The sequence below is a fragment of the Leopardus geoffroyi genome, chromosome A1, assembly GCF_018350155.1.
Source record: "Leopardus geoffroyi isolate Oge1 chromosome A1, O.geoffroyi_Oge1_pat1.0, whole genome shotgun sequence".
NCBI lineage: Eukaryota > Metazoa > Chordata > Mammalia > Carnivora > Felidae > Leopardus > Leopardus geoffroyi.
In genome coordinates, this window is record NC_059326.1 from 24,310,741 (window position 1) to 24,326,383 (window position 15,643).

The 15,643-nt window shown below is 38.5% G+C and overlaps 1 long non-coding RNA gene across 1 annotated transcript in view; it reads right to left on the reverse strand.

The window, feature by feature from the left end:
* Positions 1–1,965: 1,965 nt before the first annotated feature.
* The window catches only part of LOC123597480, a 37,439-nt gene continuing 23,761 nt past the window's right edge, over positions 1,966–15,643 (reverse strand). The window contains exon 3 of the long non-coding RNA XR_006712135.1: positions 1,966–6,328. This is a non-coding gene — a long non-coding RNA (uncharacterized LOC123597480). The remainder of the gene's footprint in view (positions 6,329–15,643) is intronic.

Here is a 15,643-nt window from a genome sequence, read left to right on the forward strand (position 1 = left end):
AAAAATCCTCTTTAAAACTTATCATGCTACATATTTTGAACAACAACAAAAAAGACACTAACGACGGTGTTATGAAATCTGTATTGTTAAGATAATTAAATGAAATACTTGACAACTTTTTCATTCCTGCTTTTTCACAGATGTCGTTTTGAAATATTCACAAAGTTGCTGACATTTGCTGCATTTCAACTTAATTCTTCAAAGAAGTGAAAAAGTTTTAAAATGTTATTTAATAACTACTGCTGCTTTCTCTTCTACTATTTGTGCTTTATTCTGAATTTCCAATGTGGTCTTGTTTAGTGTTTCTTCTCATAGGTAAACTATCAAAAGGATAACTTAACATTACCAAATACATTTCTAGAAATTGCTTCTCCGAAACAACACCATAGTGGTGTTTGGTAACTCGCTCTTTAATGACTGCACCGTGCATGCGCTCCGTTGAGCAGTAAGCAGTATTGATGTAACTGTGTCAAGATTGAGGAATAAACTCAGGTTTTTGGCTACTGCCAGCAGTACAGTCTTAGGAGATCTCTGTAAAATAAATGCAGGTGACTTTCCAATTGGCGCCCATCAGGTAAATTGATGCTTTCTGATCAATTAATCTCTATTATTTGCCAAAATTGTTCAGCTTTGGTCTCACGATCATCTACTGAGTGTACATTATCTGTGAAGAAATTTCCTGGGTACTGAGGATATAAAAATAATTAAAACAAGATCCCTGCTTTTAAAGCAAATGACCTAATTGGAAAAGTCCTTGTCAAAAATATTAATTAACAGACATTTTGAGAATTGGTTCAAACTATTTCCTTCTACGTAGTTCAGAAAAAGGCTTGTTTTGACCCTGAGGGTAATTTTCTCAGTAAGTTTCCTGATTGGTTGTCGATGAATATCAACCAAATGACCGAGAGGGGAAATATTACATGAGGTCAAAATTTGTAATTAGTTTAGAAATATACACCTCAACCTGGGCCCAACCTATGACTAGCAAAGTTTGGAGCAAAATTTTGGTTCATTTCCATAAAAACTAACTTCTTTATTACTTACTAACACTGGACTCCATAAAAAAAAAAAAAAGCAATAATATAATGCTATGTAAAAAAGTTTGCTAAAGAGAGAAAGACTAACAGCAGTTAATTCACCTTGACATCACTCTAGATTAAATTACATATCCTTACTAAAATAGAAGTTAGGTATGAGATTACAATACTGAAGCATTTCTATTGAATGAAAAATAGTGTTTTGCACTAAGCCATTTGAAAAACATTATGGATTTGAAAACTAAAGAATGTGGGAGATGCCACTGTGTAATTTGGAAATGTATTAAAGCTATCCAATTATGTCCTTGTAGATACATTGAAAGATATGTATTTCAAAGCTAGAATTTATAGTAAGCCACTTGTATCAAGGCTGCATTTGAACTGAACTACTTTAATGATTACACCATACTAACTGATAAAACTACAAATGTTAAAAAATCTCTTCTCTACTGTATTTTGCCTTAGTTTGTAACTCTGCACATCTCATTAGAGAAAAAATTCCAGACTCTATCCCCATACACTCAATCTTGATCAGAATGAACATAAATACTGCCTGACAGATATCTTTTGACTACATATATATTACAAATGTGTATGTGTTTTCTTTCCATAAGTATCTATTCAAGTGTATATAGACAACCATGTATCTGCGTACATGTACAGACATGTTCTCATGCACTTTATTCGATATTTATATATTTATATGGAGAAAAAGCAAGAAGTCATTAATGAAAACCTTCAATATATACACATGTGTGCATGTTTGTATCCTGTCCATTAAAATGTGAATTCATGTTCTAATGTTTCTATGACCTTCCATTGCGGTCAAAGGCAGATTAAAATGTAACAGAAGTATCAGCTCTTTAAATAAACTGGAAATTCACCTGATTTTATGGGAAGACTTTAACACAATTCTGTAAGGGTGGTGAACACAATAGTCCTTATATACAGTTGAGTGATCTTGAATAAAATGGTACCTTTGGGCCCTTTGTTTAGTCTAGGGACTTTCTGACTACTAAGGATTTCAAAAATACACCCCCAGTCCCAGTGAAACACGGTGCTTGAATGATTTATGGATCTGTGATTAAAGGACTCACTCCTAGTCAATACTATTAAAATACAGTGACCAACCTTACTCTACTTTAAGTTGAATGGTAGATTCTTCTATATTTAAAGGAAGGAATTAAATGCCATACCTAATTAGGGGAAACACTCAGTTTAGACATACTTAATCTACTTGGCCACAGCGCCACCTCATGGTCATTTTTTAAAGTGCTACCGTAGCCAAATTGAACTAAGTTACTGTACTGCTTTTGGCAAAGGGTGCTTTTCCCATTTGCGCATCTATGAAACATGTTCATAAAGTGTTAAATTATTCTGTGCCATATGTAATAAATACGGTGAAGATTATTTTATGTAATGATTTTAATCAAGGTAATTCTAAAAGATTTCAAAAAAGAAGGAATAATTATAAATAAAGTCTACTCAAAAATCAATGCAATTATGTGAGTCCATAGTTTTGTCTGCCAAAGGGAGTGACCCACACTTTTCAGATACTCACACTAGGAACTCCATGTATCATTTAGATATTTTGAGAGAACAAAGCCTGTTCTTCTGAAGTTCAGTGACTCAACTAGGACTTACCTGCTTATGATTCAGCTTCCAGTTATCTGCAGCAGAGACACTCCACATTTGGTCACTCTGTCTGGTCGCACACAGCCCAGAAACATAGAGAACTGCTGCTGTAACCCCAACACATGCACACAGGTACTGATGGCCACGTGTGTACAGGCGTACCCCAAGACATGCACGGGTGCATTCACACAAACAGTACACACGTCTTCACAGGAGATAATTTCAGGAATTAAAGTAAACCAAGAAGACACAGTATCATTGAATAAACTGGAAAGCTGCCTTGATTTGTCATTTCACCTCTAAATGTTGGAAAAGTTTATGAAATAAGGACAGCAGGTATCTTTTCCAGGTGTTTACAGCTCCCTGTATTGAGTACCTACCACGTGCCAGACATTAAGCTGTTCGATTTGTTTGCTTCACCTAATGGAATCTTCACAACAATCCAAAAAGTAGGTATTATTGTGCCTTATTTTTCATAGCTAAAGAAACTGAGATTCAGAACAGTTAGTAATGTGGCCAACGTCCCACAGCTGCCAAAAAAAGAAAAAGTGGCAAGTTCAAGCCTGGCTCATCTGACTCCGAAAAATAAGTGTTTGTTTCTACCCAATGTGGCAGAGAACAAAGAGAACTGAGTTTAGAACCAAAGGATGCCATCTTGGCTTGGACAAATCACTTAATAACCCCGTGTCTCAATTTCATTGTCTCTAAAAATGGAGCTACTAGCACCTGTCCTGACTGACAGCATCACTTAAATGAGGTCATGACTATAGCTGTGCTTGATAACCTGTAAAGCACTATGTAAATGTAATAACTGTTGTTATTAAAAAGAAAAAAAACACAGCCATTATATATTATTAGCTATCAGAGCGAAAAGTAGACAAATTGTGGGATAGTCAATATTATTATTCAATAGCTTCCACATTCTGTGAATACTCTCATTTTTAATTTTTTTTTTTTTTTTTACTTCTGCTTTGTCCTCACCATGATGCAGAATTCCCTTTGCTGGTACTCTTTCTTCCTGTTCTTCCTGCTCACATCAAAACTTGCCCATTCTATGACCCATTCCATTAGGTTTCTCCTCTTTGCTGGAGCACCAATAAGTAATCCAGGCTGATAAACTATTGTCTATCACTGAGGTCCCTTTAGCTGTTCACCATGATATTAATCCAAAAGGTAAAACTTTAGCACCAGGAAGACAAGTGAGAAAGAAATTTAGGGACAAGAAATCGTCTCCTGGTATCACTCAAATGACCCACAGAAAAACAAGCACCTTCAGAAACTCCATAATTTATATAAAGTTTTATAACTTAATGTTAAATTTCAATCCATAATAATAACAGCGATTTGAAAGAAAACATCTGATTTCTAAGATTTGATTTTAACTGAGAACACTAATAATATTACTAAGTTTATCTCAAGTTTAATACCCAATGGACATTTGCCCCAGTCGCTATGCAGTAAGACAAAAATTTTGTTAAATTTTTATTATTTTAACAGGTGGCTTGCTAAAACAAATGGTTTCCCTATTTTCCCTAGTGGTATATACCCCAGTCTTAGCTCTCTTCTTCGTTTTTGATATTTAACAACAGTATATCCACCTTAGCTAACACATGATGGGCGGTTTTCACCCCCAATTGGAGCCTCAGGATTTGATGTAACCCTATTGTCATGGAAGACTGAGGAAGGAAACCGAGGTTCAGTCTGCTGCTACTTTCTGAACCTGCACAAACAAAGCCTCTCTTCTCTTGAGTGTATACTATGGGACTAGAGTCACTGATCTTTTCAAAAGGTCTCTTCTAGGTTTATGCTCATCTCAATGCTACGGAGTCCAGTCAAGGCTTTGATGAACCAAGACACAGCTTCATGACCAAAGAACATTCTGGAACAATACTCACATTCTCTTAAATTCTTTTAGATGAATTGCAAATAAATGACAGTTTTAAGTTTTATATGGGAATATTATGAGAAAAATCAAATTTTTAATGATCCAAGGAGTTTCTAAGATATGAGACCAAGAGTCAGATTATCAACACAAATGATCCCTAACGTGGCATTTTTCTTACAATCAGCCTCCCTTCTGCACAGTTTCTAGCTGCTACCAGATATCAGGTTGCACGTTATAACAGCCCCCGAGCTTCCTGAAGAACAAGTACTCTCACTATTTAAGTTCAATTTCCTTAAAGGGTTAAATTTTTAAAGCTCAAAAAGATTTAGATATCATGGTGCAGAGGAGGTCTCTTTTTAACTGCTAGATTTTTATTGAAAGTGAGCCAAGGTCATTTAAGTTTTTATTTATAATTAAGATTATAACATCTTCAAAGGTGTTTATTCTGGCTTCTGGAGAACAGCACAATCTGTACTTCCTGTCCTACATTTATTTCAGATATTGAAAGGTAATAATATGCTATTATTCTGATGATCTTGTCTACTTGGGGTGACCCCAAGTACAGAGCCAAGACAAGAACTTGAGTGCAGATTGTTTATGTGGAGCATGATCCCAAGAAGCAGATAGAATTTGGGAATAAGTAAAGTCTATTTAAGGGTATGGTACCAAGGATCCACAGACAGTTAGGGATCAATTCCCCTACCAGGAGATGCCTTGGAACTCTTCACTGCAGATGGAACTAAAATCAAAGATGGGCCAAAAGCAACCGGCTGAGCTTGCATGAAGGTTTTACTCAGTTGGTGATTAACCATAGTCTCAAAAATCAATATGCATCCTGAACAGAAAATGCTGTTATTATGGTTAGTAACAATACTTAAATGAACATACATTCATATTATACAATCACGTCTAAAATTATTACTGAGACCGTCAAACACATTTCTTATAGAATGAAACTGAGTAATTCCAGCTTTGCTAAGACAGTTCTGGTTAGCCATTACCATTCCCACAGGAGCTGCAGAAGACCTAGGAAAGTTCTCTAACATCCAAATACATAAATGACTAATTCTCTGTATGAGCTCTACTTATTTAGCCTATGTAATGGTTCTAAACTACTAAAATATAAGGAACAAAAAGAAACATACTCAATAAATTAAAAAGCTAGAGAAGCTTAGACATCATCTGATCCAGGATTCTCTTTTAGCAGAAATGGTGATAAAGAGCCAGGGAAATAAGAGAAATTATGCAAGGCCACCTGGCCAAGCAGCTGATCAGAGCCAGCAACAGGATCAGGGCCTCACATCTTCCAATCTCTAGATTTCTCCTTTTATATGAGAAAAGGATCTAAGAAGGGCCCATTGGTCCATGGTTTATATGGCGTATTTATTCATATAACCAAAAATATATTTAAATAAGGTTGAGAAACCAGTGCTGCAACACACTCTCAACATGCTTGTCAGTGAGGGTCTACTATGTTTATGTTATATCTCAGACATCGTCTAGTGTAGGAAGTCTCAAGATGAAATTACTCCTGGGGTGCCTGGATGGCTCAGTCAATTGATCATCTGAATTCAGCTCAGGTCATGATCTCACAAGTCATGCATGGGTTTGAGCCCCAAGTCCGGTTTCAGCGCTAAGCCTGCTTGGGATTCTCTATCTTCCTCTCTCTAATTAACACACTTACCCATGATGCTTCTTGAGAGACTGCATCTGATAGGTGTCCCCAGGGCATGCCACCTCTCTCACGCTGATGTTTCAGTGACTGTAGACCCTAGTGAAAAGCAGATTCATGTGGGCCACTGGCAAAAGTGTTAAAAATATTGAAATTGGAAGTTAATTTTAAAGGGGGGAAAAATTAAAACTAGACATAATGTTCAATATCATTATCTCCAGGCTCTACTATCAATGTTCTGCATTCTACAACACAGGTTCACAATAGTTTATATAAAGAAGACTATCCAAAAGCTGGGAACTGAGTCAACATAGACAAGCAAACAGAGAAGAATTTTTTTTTAATAAGAAAAAAAATTAAAAAGAAATAAAACGATGATAAAATTCAAAACTAATTTGCTCAGCATGTACTCATTTAATAACTTGTCTGATACTCTGAAAATGAGAAATATCTAGAAGTATTTAATTTCTAAAAATGAGATGGTGCATTTTTTTTCTGAGTTAGCAGGAAATAGGAAATGTTCGTTATTCATGAGTGATTATGAGTATGACAAATTTAATTCAACTAAACATTTCCAAGACTGAAGAGCAAGAGTGATTTGCATGAAAATGTCATGCTATTCTCAGCCTTCAGTTCACCAGAGAAATCGTCTTTGATAAATTCATCCCTGTACTTGTCTACAGTAGTATGTGAAGTTCTGACTCACATTTGGTCCTCCATCTGTCCACCAGATAGACCTAACCAACTTGCACCACTCAAAAGGAATAATTCTTGTCACCCTTAGAATTATAATGGTAATCATGATGCAAATATCATGTTATCTCAATTCATGTTAAGCATAATAAATAAAACACTGAAGCTATAGGTGCATTTATATAATCTTCTGGTTTAGGAAATTTGCTTAATACTTTGAATTTGAAACACAAATTTGAATTTGCCAATGACTTTGAAAGACAAATTATTTCCCCCTTGGAGAAGATTTTTTTTTTATTTGAATTGAATAATAACTTGCATTGCTAAGGGTTTTGAGTGGTCCTACTTGGTTCTAAGAATTCATGCAAAGTACAGCCAGCTACTTGTAGGTAGATGATAATGTGTATATGAACATAAACTACAGTGTTTTGCCATCTTTTTGAAATCGTGGAATTAAACCCAGAACTATCCAATCTTTCTTCCTTACAGTAGGAAGGAAAGCAGAAGGAAGAATGTAAAAGGAAGACACTGACATTACTATTTATTGAGCAACTATTTGGTACTAAGGGCTTTCACATATGTAATCACAGTGATACGTATGTCCATCTGTCTATAGTGTATCTCACTATAACCAGTGAGGAAACTAGGTCTCAAAGGGAAATTGGCCCAGTTTCCCTAAGCTAATGACTACAATCAGAATTCAAGTTCAGAGCTGTATGACTGTTATGCTTTTACTGTTTCCTCTTTCCACTATGCCAAAGATCAGAAAACAGCTTCTACAAACAGCCAAGTAGTATATATCTTAGGTTTTGTGGACCATACGATCTGTCAGAACCATGCAGCTCTTCTGCTGTAGTGTGAAAGCAGACAAAGACAATAAGCAAATGAGAGGACATGACTGTCTCCCATTAAAACTGTATTTATAAAAATAGGTGGCAGGCCAAATTTGGTCGTTGGGTTGGGCTAGCCACCCTCTGGAATACACCATCCAGCAACAGTAATAATTACAACAAACACAATAACTATGACATATTCTACCATCACAACTATTCATTTGGACCCTTACTGAATGCTAAGTATTGTTTGGTCCTTTAATATATCATTTCATGTAATCCTTACAGCATCAACACTAAATGCTTGATACTATTATTATCTCCATTCTGCAAATAAGGAAATTCAAGATTAAGGGACTTGACCAAGCTCACACATAGTAAATGGCAGAGCTGGATTTTTGAATCAACAGTCCATATTCTCAGCCACTTGCTCTATTTCTTCCCTACTCCAGAAATGTAAGAGCAAATCTCCATCATGCCCGCATTATGTCCAAGATTGTTCTTCCTAAGTTAAATAAAAAAAAAAAAAAGGTGAACAGAACTCTAACCTTGTCGAGGGACAACCCCTCCTAACTTCACTAACCTATAATGCAGAGTACAGGAGACATTGCTGAATAAACATTCTAACCTGTGAGTATAGTTCATCATCAACATGATTAATGCTTACCTAAAGGATCATTCCGGATCTTATAAGATACAATCACCATATATTGATTGCTGTCTCTTCTCTTGGCTTACCAGAGAACGTATGTCATGTTAAGTTCCTCCCAAAGAAGGCTAAAATGAACAAACCCTATGTCCTTCATGCTAGTAGAATTATGCTTAAAAATACATTTCTGCTGTTTCCTTTCTATATCTTGCACTAATGAATAAAAGAATGAATTTGAACTAATGATAAAAATACTATTTAAAATGAGTGTTAGACATGCTGGTTTGTTGAAAAATGTCCTCAAATTCCTTCAGAGAACATGGAGTTTATTGTCAGGAGGCACACAAAATGAGTAAGGAGGAATCACAGATGTTAAGTAGACTTCCCAGAAGCCAAAAAGAAAAGCCCAGTTTCATAACAAATCTAAGATCTGAGGTTACGCAGGCACCAGTTCTTCCACCTTGATTAGAGGGTTTGATCATCCATGGGACCCAGCTACTCCCTCTCAGGCTGTTCCTCTCTGTGCTTCTTTAACTCCTCCTGCACCTACCAGTTGGCTTCTTTCCAGGTTCTTCTTACTTGTAACACTCTCCCTCATGGTCCACCATAACCTCTCTCTACTTCATGGACTTCCATCTTCTACACCTGCCACTAGTTACTTGATCTTTGCTGTACTACCCTGTTCAGATTTCTAAAAGATGGTGATCAAGTTGGTAGTTGGTCCATACTCTCCCTATTTAGGCAGAGATTTTGTTCTGAGCCCCTCTTATGGTCCACTACCATGGGGGTAAGGCCAGATGCCCATCCCAATCCAATCAGCTGTGTGGACTGTGCAGAATGTACCCTCCAACTTCCATTGGGTCCCTGGACAGAAGAAGAATTTTCATGTAACAGGTTAAGAAGTGTTCAGTACTGTGTCTAATCAGCACCTTATATGAAAAGGTAAAAAACCTATTGACTTACTATTCTGTTAAGGAAAGCCATTTCTTTCAAATAGCACTCCTATTTTTCCCCTTGTAATACAATAATTTCCAATTTCCTACCTGTTACCTAGTCTATAAACAGAACAGTCACATTTTAAAGAACGTTACCAAAAAGCGAGCCAGCCAATTTTCTTTTATGGGGCAATCTGCAAAACAGTCATTGCTAAAAAATACAGAAGCTTAAATATGAAACCCAGAAAATACAATGGACAGGAGATGAACCAAACTCAATGACGCTTTTCCAGCACTCTCCCCAGGAACTGTGATTTGATGACCTTAACAAGTAACAGTGTACTGTGATTAAAATAGCCATCTTACAATCTAAAGAAAATTAGACAACACAGAAGAATAAATCTGCCAAGCCTCAGTAGAGGAGGAAATCATTTAGTAGCTGAGTTGGAAACATTTGTGTTATTGACTGGGCTAGCAGAGTCCTCCAAACACCTGACCCTGATGTTATGAAGACAAACCTAGGAGAAGAAAGGCAAAGAATGACACAAGTGTCCTGCAGCCCTCAGTACGATGCCCAGCTTATACCCATGAGCAGAGAGGAGCATGGGTTTAGTTATCTGCAAACCAAGACTCTAAGAAGAAATGAGGGAATTAACTACAGGATGTTAATAAAAATAAGCTAATAAAATATTTTCCCCTGTAATGCAGCAAGCATCGTTCGAGTTATTCCATATTCCTTGGATTGACAATAACAAGAAGTTACACCAGAGAGCTAGGGGGCTTTATTTTAGTGAAAATTGCACCAATTCAAAGTTCATGGTAAGGCCATTAGGGGAGGTTGTGTTTTAAACCTAATGGGAAAACACTTAGGAAAATGTTAGAAAGGGCATGGGTTTAGGAGTTTAATATAGACATTACTTCAGATTCTGCCTCTACTATTTAATGGGGCTGTATGAGAAAATTACTTAACCTCTGTGAGACTAATCTGTTAAATGGGGATGCTACTACCTCATGGTGTTGTAAGAACTAAAGGTAGATCCTCAGACAGCATTTGACCTATTCTAAATGATGACTATTAACGTCACCAGCTAGAGAGCAAAGACACAACTCTGCTTATTAAGAGCATCTGCCCGCCTATCTCTCACACAAAGGAGGACCAAAATGAAGGCAAAGGGATCTCTAGAGCTACCAAGTCATAGGCAAAAATTACACCTGAGGTCTGGCAAGCCTCTCAAACCAATCTATCCCTACCCTGCTTTTCCTTTGGTGTTTATATAATAATGTGGGTTAGCAAGGAAAAAAAAAAAAAAAAAAAAAAAAAAAACAACCCACGATTGTTTGGGGCTTTTTTACCTGTAGGGATTTAAAAGGAATAATTTCATTTGCCTACTTCCACCTGTCTCTAAAACTCTGTGGGCTCCTTGCCACAAAGGGGTTGGTGAACAGGCCTGTTTCAGACCTACCAAGACTGTGTTCTATCAGAAGCACAGAAGACAGAGCTAATGCTTTAAACTGCAGATGGAGGTGATGGTCTGCACCACAGGTTCCCTGAGTTTTGGAAAAGTGCAGGTTGAGCATTTCTATAAGTGAGAAAGATTTATCCTCTACCCCATCCAGGGCCCTGGGACTCAGGAATGCTTCTGTCTGGCTCCCAGTGAATGGCAGAGAACAGAAAAGCAGATGCCTTTGCAAAAGCACTCCAGGCCTGGGGCACCCGGGTGGCTCAGTCAGTTAAGCGTCTGACTTCAGCTCAGGTCATGATCTTGTGGTTTGTGACTTCGAGCCTTGGGTTGGGCCCTGTGCTAATAGCTCAGAGCCTGGAGCCTGCTTCAGATTCTGTATCTCCCTCTTTCTCTCCACACCTCCCATGCTCATGCTCTCTCTCTGTTTCTCAATAATAAATAAATGTTAAAAATAAATAAATAAATAAATAAATAAATAAATAAATAAATAAAGCACTCCAGACCTGATGAAGGCCTGGGTGGTATATGCTTCCCACCCTCCCTCCTCAGCACAGCCATAGCCATGAGTGTCTCCAAGTTTCTGGACAATGACCTTTGGATTCTTACAAAGTAAAATAATTGTCTCCCTGGCAACAGTGACCAAACTGGACTGTTCTCCAAACCTGGGGGGCAGGGAGAGGGGAGGGAGAGGAGGGAGGGGAGCTCAGGCCCGGATTTGTTTTTATTTAGAAAACTAAGTAATTTTTTGTTGTTTTGTTTTGTTGCTCTTGGGGGTCATTATATAGAGTAGCAATAAGAAGGAAGAAGGAAGGAAAGTCCCATTTCCTTTTTCAACTCTGCCCTTTGATGATAAGTCTGTTTGTCCGTTGATGATGAGTCTGTGAAGACTATCAGTCCTGACTGTCCATGAGAAGGCCTCATTCCATTCTAGTGAAGCCATCTCTGGGCAGAATAATCCTGTTCTAATAAAGGAATTCTTGTACCACTGGCTGACGTTTTCTTGGCATTAGCTGTCCAGCCACCTCAGATCTCCAGAACAGAGTTACAGAGAGAAATGAGTGAAAAGGACTTGAGGGGCCAAAGTAACCTCCATCAAGGCCATCGACGTAAGTCTGTTCTTTATTCCACAGAAAATGCCCTCAAACCCTGAAGCAGAGTCAATCTGTCTGTGTAATAAGCAATATTATGTCCCTCACACCTTCATAAACTTGAGGTTCCATGTACCTTGGGATTGTGGCAAGGATCAGAAGATGAGGTGCTCTTGATTACTATTGTCTGGTTGCTTGTTATAAAACAGATTAGGAATTGAAGACTGGGAAATAGGAAGGAAATGGGATCTAAAGAACAGCCATGGCTGAGTGGTAGGCAGAAAAACTATAAAGCGGGTAGGAGAAGAAAATCACCTAAACAGTTTCTTTCTGCTACGATTCCCACATGCCTCAAAGACCCCCAAAATAACAGCTTTTAGCTTTCAAAACACCCACATGAGTTGGTTTAAAGTGCAGATTTCAGAGTCTCCCTATGGAATTCTCTTTGGGGCCATCTAGGGTTGGGCCCAGAAACCTGAAGTTTTTTAAGAGACCTTGGGTATTTTTGTAATAGTAAGTCCTTGAATCACTTTCAGAAACGTTGAACTGAAGGTATGACTGCACCCCAGTTATTCATTCCTTCAAATAATGTTTTTTTAAAAAGTACCAGGTCCTGAGCTGGATGCTGGGAATACAGAGATGATGGAGTCATGGCCTCTGCCCTCGGGATGCCCGCAGCCCAGGTAGATAAAATCTGCAACAATGCCATCGATACTCTGCTGGCATATATTTATACATATTCTAAGCACACTGGTGACAAAAAGAGAACAATCAACTCTACCTCGGCAGAGCTGAAAAGCCTTCCCTGATGAGGAGATGTTTGAATTGCACCATGAACATGTATGAATTCACAAAGCTGACCTAAGGGAAGGGCATTTAAATAACAGATGAGCTCCGAAGTTGGAAAAGTGAGGACAGCGAGAACTGTTAGGTCTAACCTTGAGAGTGAAGGAGGAAGAGAGAAACAGCAGAGGAGGTACAACTGTACTGGTAGGGGGCCGGTCAAAGCCAACCCTGAATTGCAAACTTGTCATGTTAGGACTCTCTCCTGTGGGCAGAGGGGAGCCACTGACAGAATTGGTGGAAAAACAACACATAGATTTGTACCTTTGATCTTTCGGGTGCCAGTAGGCAGCCCACACTTGAAGGTTAAGGGTGCCAATGGCTTCAACGGTATAAGCCCGAGCCTTATGTAAAGCAATAGTAGCAAGGGTGGAGTAGCCCAAAATGTTGAAATGTGCTAGTATAAAGAATAAATTAGAGATGGGAGGACTATAGCATCAAGCTTTCCTGGAACTATTATACAACAGGCACTGAGTTTTTTAACTGTAAGTCCCAAATCCATTACCCTCAATTCCAAAGCCAAAAAGCTCTGAAAACTAAAAAAGAATTCCTAATGACTGATGTGGTAGCAAAACCTGACCTGATCTAGTCATTTATGACAAAACCAGCCCTGAGCTGATATGATAAATCTTGCACAATGTTTAGTCGTCCCCCTTGGTGTGACTTTATGTTTTGCTGCAGAAATATTAAAGGATCCGATTCGTCGTTGCTGTTCTAGCTCCTGCTGGTGATGTTATGGAATGCGTGCTTCAAGTTCCAGATTCCTTGTCTAAAATCAGGATGATCTGAATTCACAGACACATCTGTCTGGTCCCAAGAATTTTGGATAAAGGGCTGTGGCCCTATGAAACTAGAGCCAAGAGCCTGCCCTGACTTAAAACAGCCACAGCATCAAGAGAGAAAAGGAGATCAAGATTTGTACCTGCATGTGATGGAGAGAGAGAAATCTCATTTCCGGCCTGGGTCTAGGACAATAAAAACTCTCATCATCCAGAATGATGAAGAGGGAACCAAGAGATCAAGGAACACTTGAAAGGAGCTCAGGAATACTCCAATTCAAGTTATTCATTTTGGGGGCGCCTGGGTGGCTCAGTCGGTTGAGTGTCCGGCTCTTGATTTTGGCTCAGGTCATGATCCCAGAGTCATGGGACCAAGCCCCACATCAGGCTCTGTGCTGAGCATGGAATCTGCTTGAGATTCTCTCCCTCTCTCCCTCCCTCCCTCTCTCTCTCTCTCTCTCTCCCCCTCTGCCCCTTTCCCCCCACTTACATACTCTCTCCCTAAAAAACAAAAACAAAAACAAAATAATTCATTTTTAAAATGGTGTCTAAATGGGCACATTACACCTATCTAGAAATCCATGTGTCTAGAATATCTCAAATCTCTTTAAAGCTAGATAAATGAAATCAAAACAATAATTCCTTATATTGTCGTGTGCTTCAGAGATTATGGAGCACTGTCCTATAACTATACCACTTAGCCCTCTGAACCACCCCAGGGGATTTTTTTGTGTGAATGTACTCATAGACTTAGCTGAACTTTAAGTTCAAAAAGAAGCACTCAGTTTATTTTTGCATCTGTAATGTTTGAAAACATGCACTGAATATCAGAAAAGCCTCTGTGTACAGGGAAAGGCTTGCTAATCTAGGAAAAAGAATCTATAGAGCCACATGAAGTCTAACTGGTGTACTTCCATATCAGTGTGGAAGATGCTGAAATCTATATTGAATTCATCAAATGGTCCAGGAATATGGGACTTCTGTAGGGAAAAAAAAAAAAAAGGCAGGCTGTACCTCTCTCTCCTTAAGCATTCTAACAATATGGTTTGATCAGTATTTCTTTCAATCAGTAAACTTTTTCTCCCTTCTAAAAAATGCACCATGATCTATAATTATACATCTGTTAACCTCAACTGTATCTCAATCTCCTGAGTCAATAACGAATTTAATTGTTCACTCTTGATTGCATTTTTCTTTATAATTCTGTTTATCAGATGATTCCATGGCACTTTGCAGCGTTCTTGCCAATTGTAGGTGCTAACTATTTGTCTCAATTAACCTACATCTCTGATAAAACTCATGTTAAAATTGCATACATGTTGTTGCCCAAATGAAGGGAGAAGTGTCCTTGACAAAAGTTGTCAGTCTCATCTGTAACTTTTTTTTTTTTTTATATCATGCAAGTAACATAAGACTATATTGTTGTTGTAAAAGATTCAAATACTCAGCAGCACACAGCAAAATGGGGAGGTTCCTTTCACAGCCATTTAGGCTCTTGTATTTCATGCCACTGACAACAGTTAGGTATAAGTTTTTCATGCTGCACACCCTTTCTGTGCTCCAAGAGTAGTTCAAAGGGGATTCAATTGTTGTTCCTTTTAGATTCTCTCTCTCTCTTTCTCTCTCTCTGTACATTTAATGTCTTCTCCATCAGGAAACCCTGTCGACTCAGTCTTCAAAATATATCCATCACCCCATTCTGTCACCACCTTGGCCCAAATCACCATCATCTCTCACCTGGATGACTGCAGTAGCCTCCTTCCTGGTCTCCCGGATTCCATTCTTACCCTACCCTAAAAATCTATTCACAACACAACAGTCAGAAGGATCCTTCTGAAAACAGTGTTCTGCTCAAAAGCCTCCAGTGGCTCCCCACCTCACACAAAGGTCTAGTCCTTTTGGAGCCCAGAAAGTTCTATAAAATCTGCCCCAGTTCTTACTTCTCTGAGCTCATCTTCTGTAACTCTCCTAGCTCTGTCCAGCCGCACTGGCTTCCCTGCTATTCTCAAATGTGCCAGACCTGGGTCCACTTAAGGTCTCCAGAATGAACACAGCTCCACCAACACTTCGATTTTAGGCCTGGAAGACTCATTGTGGATGTCTGACCTCCAGAAAGTAGAAGATAATAAGT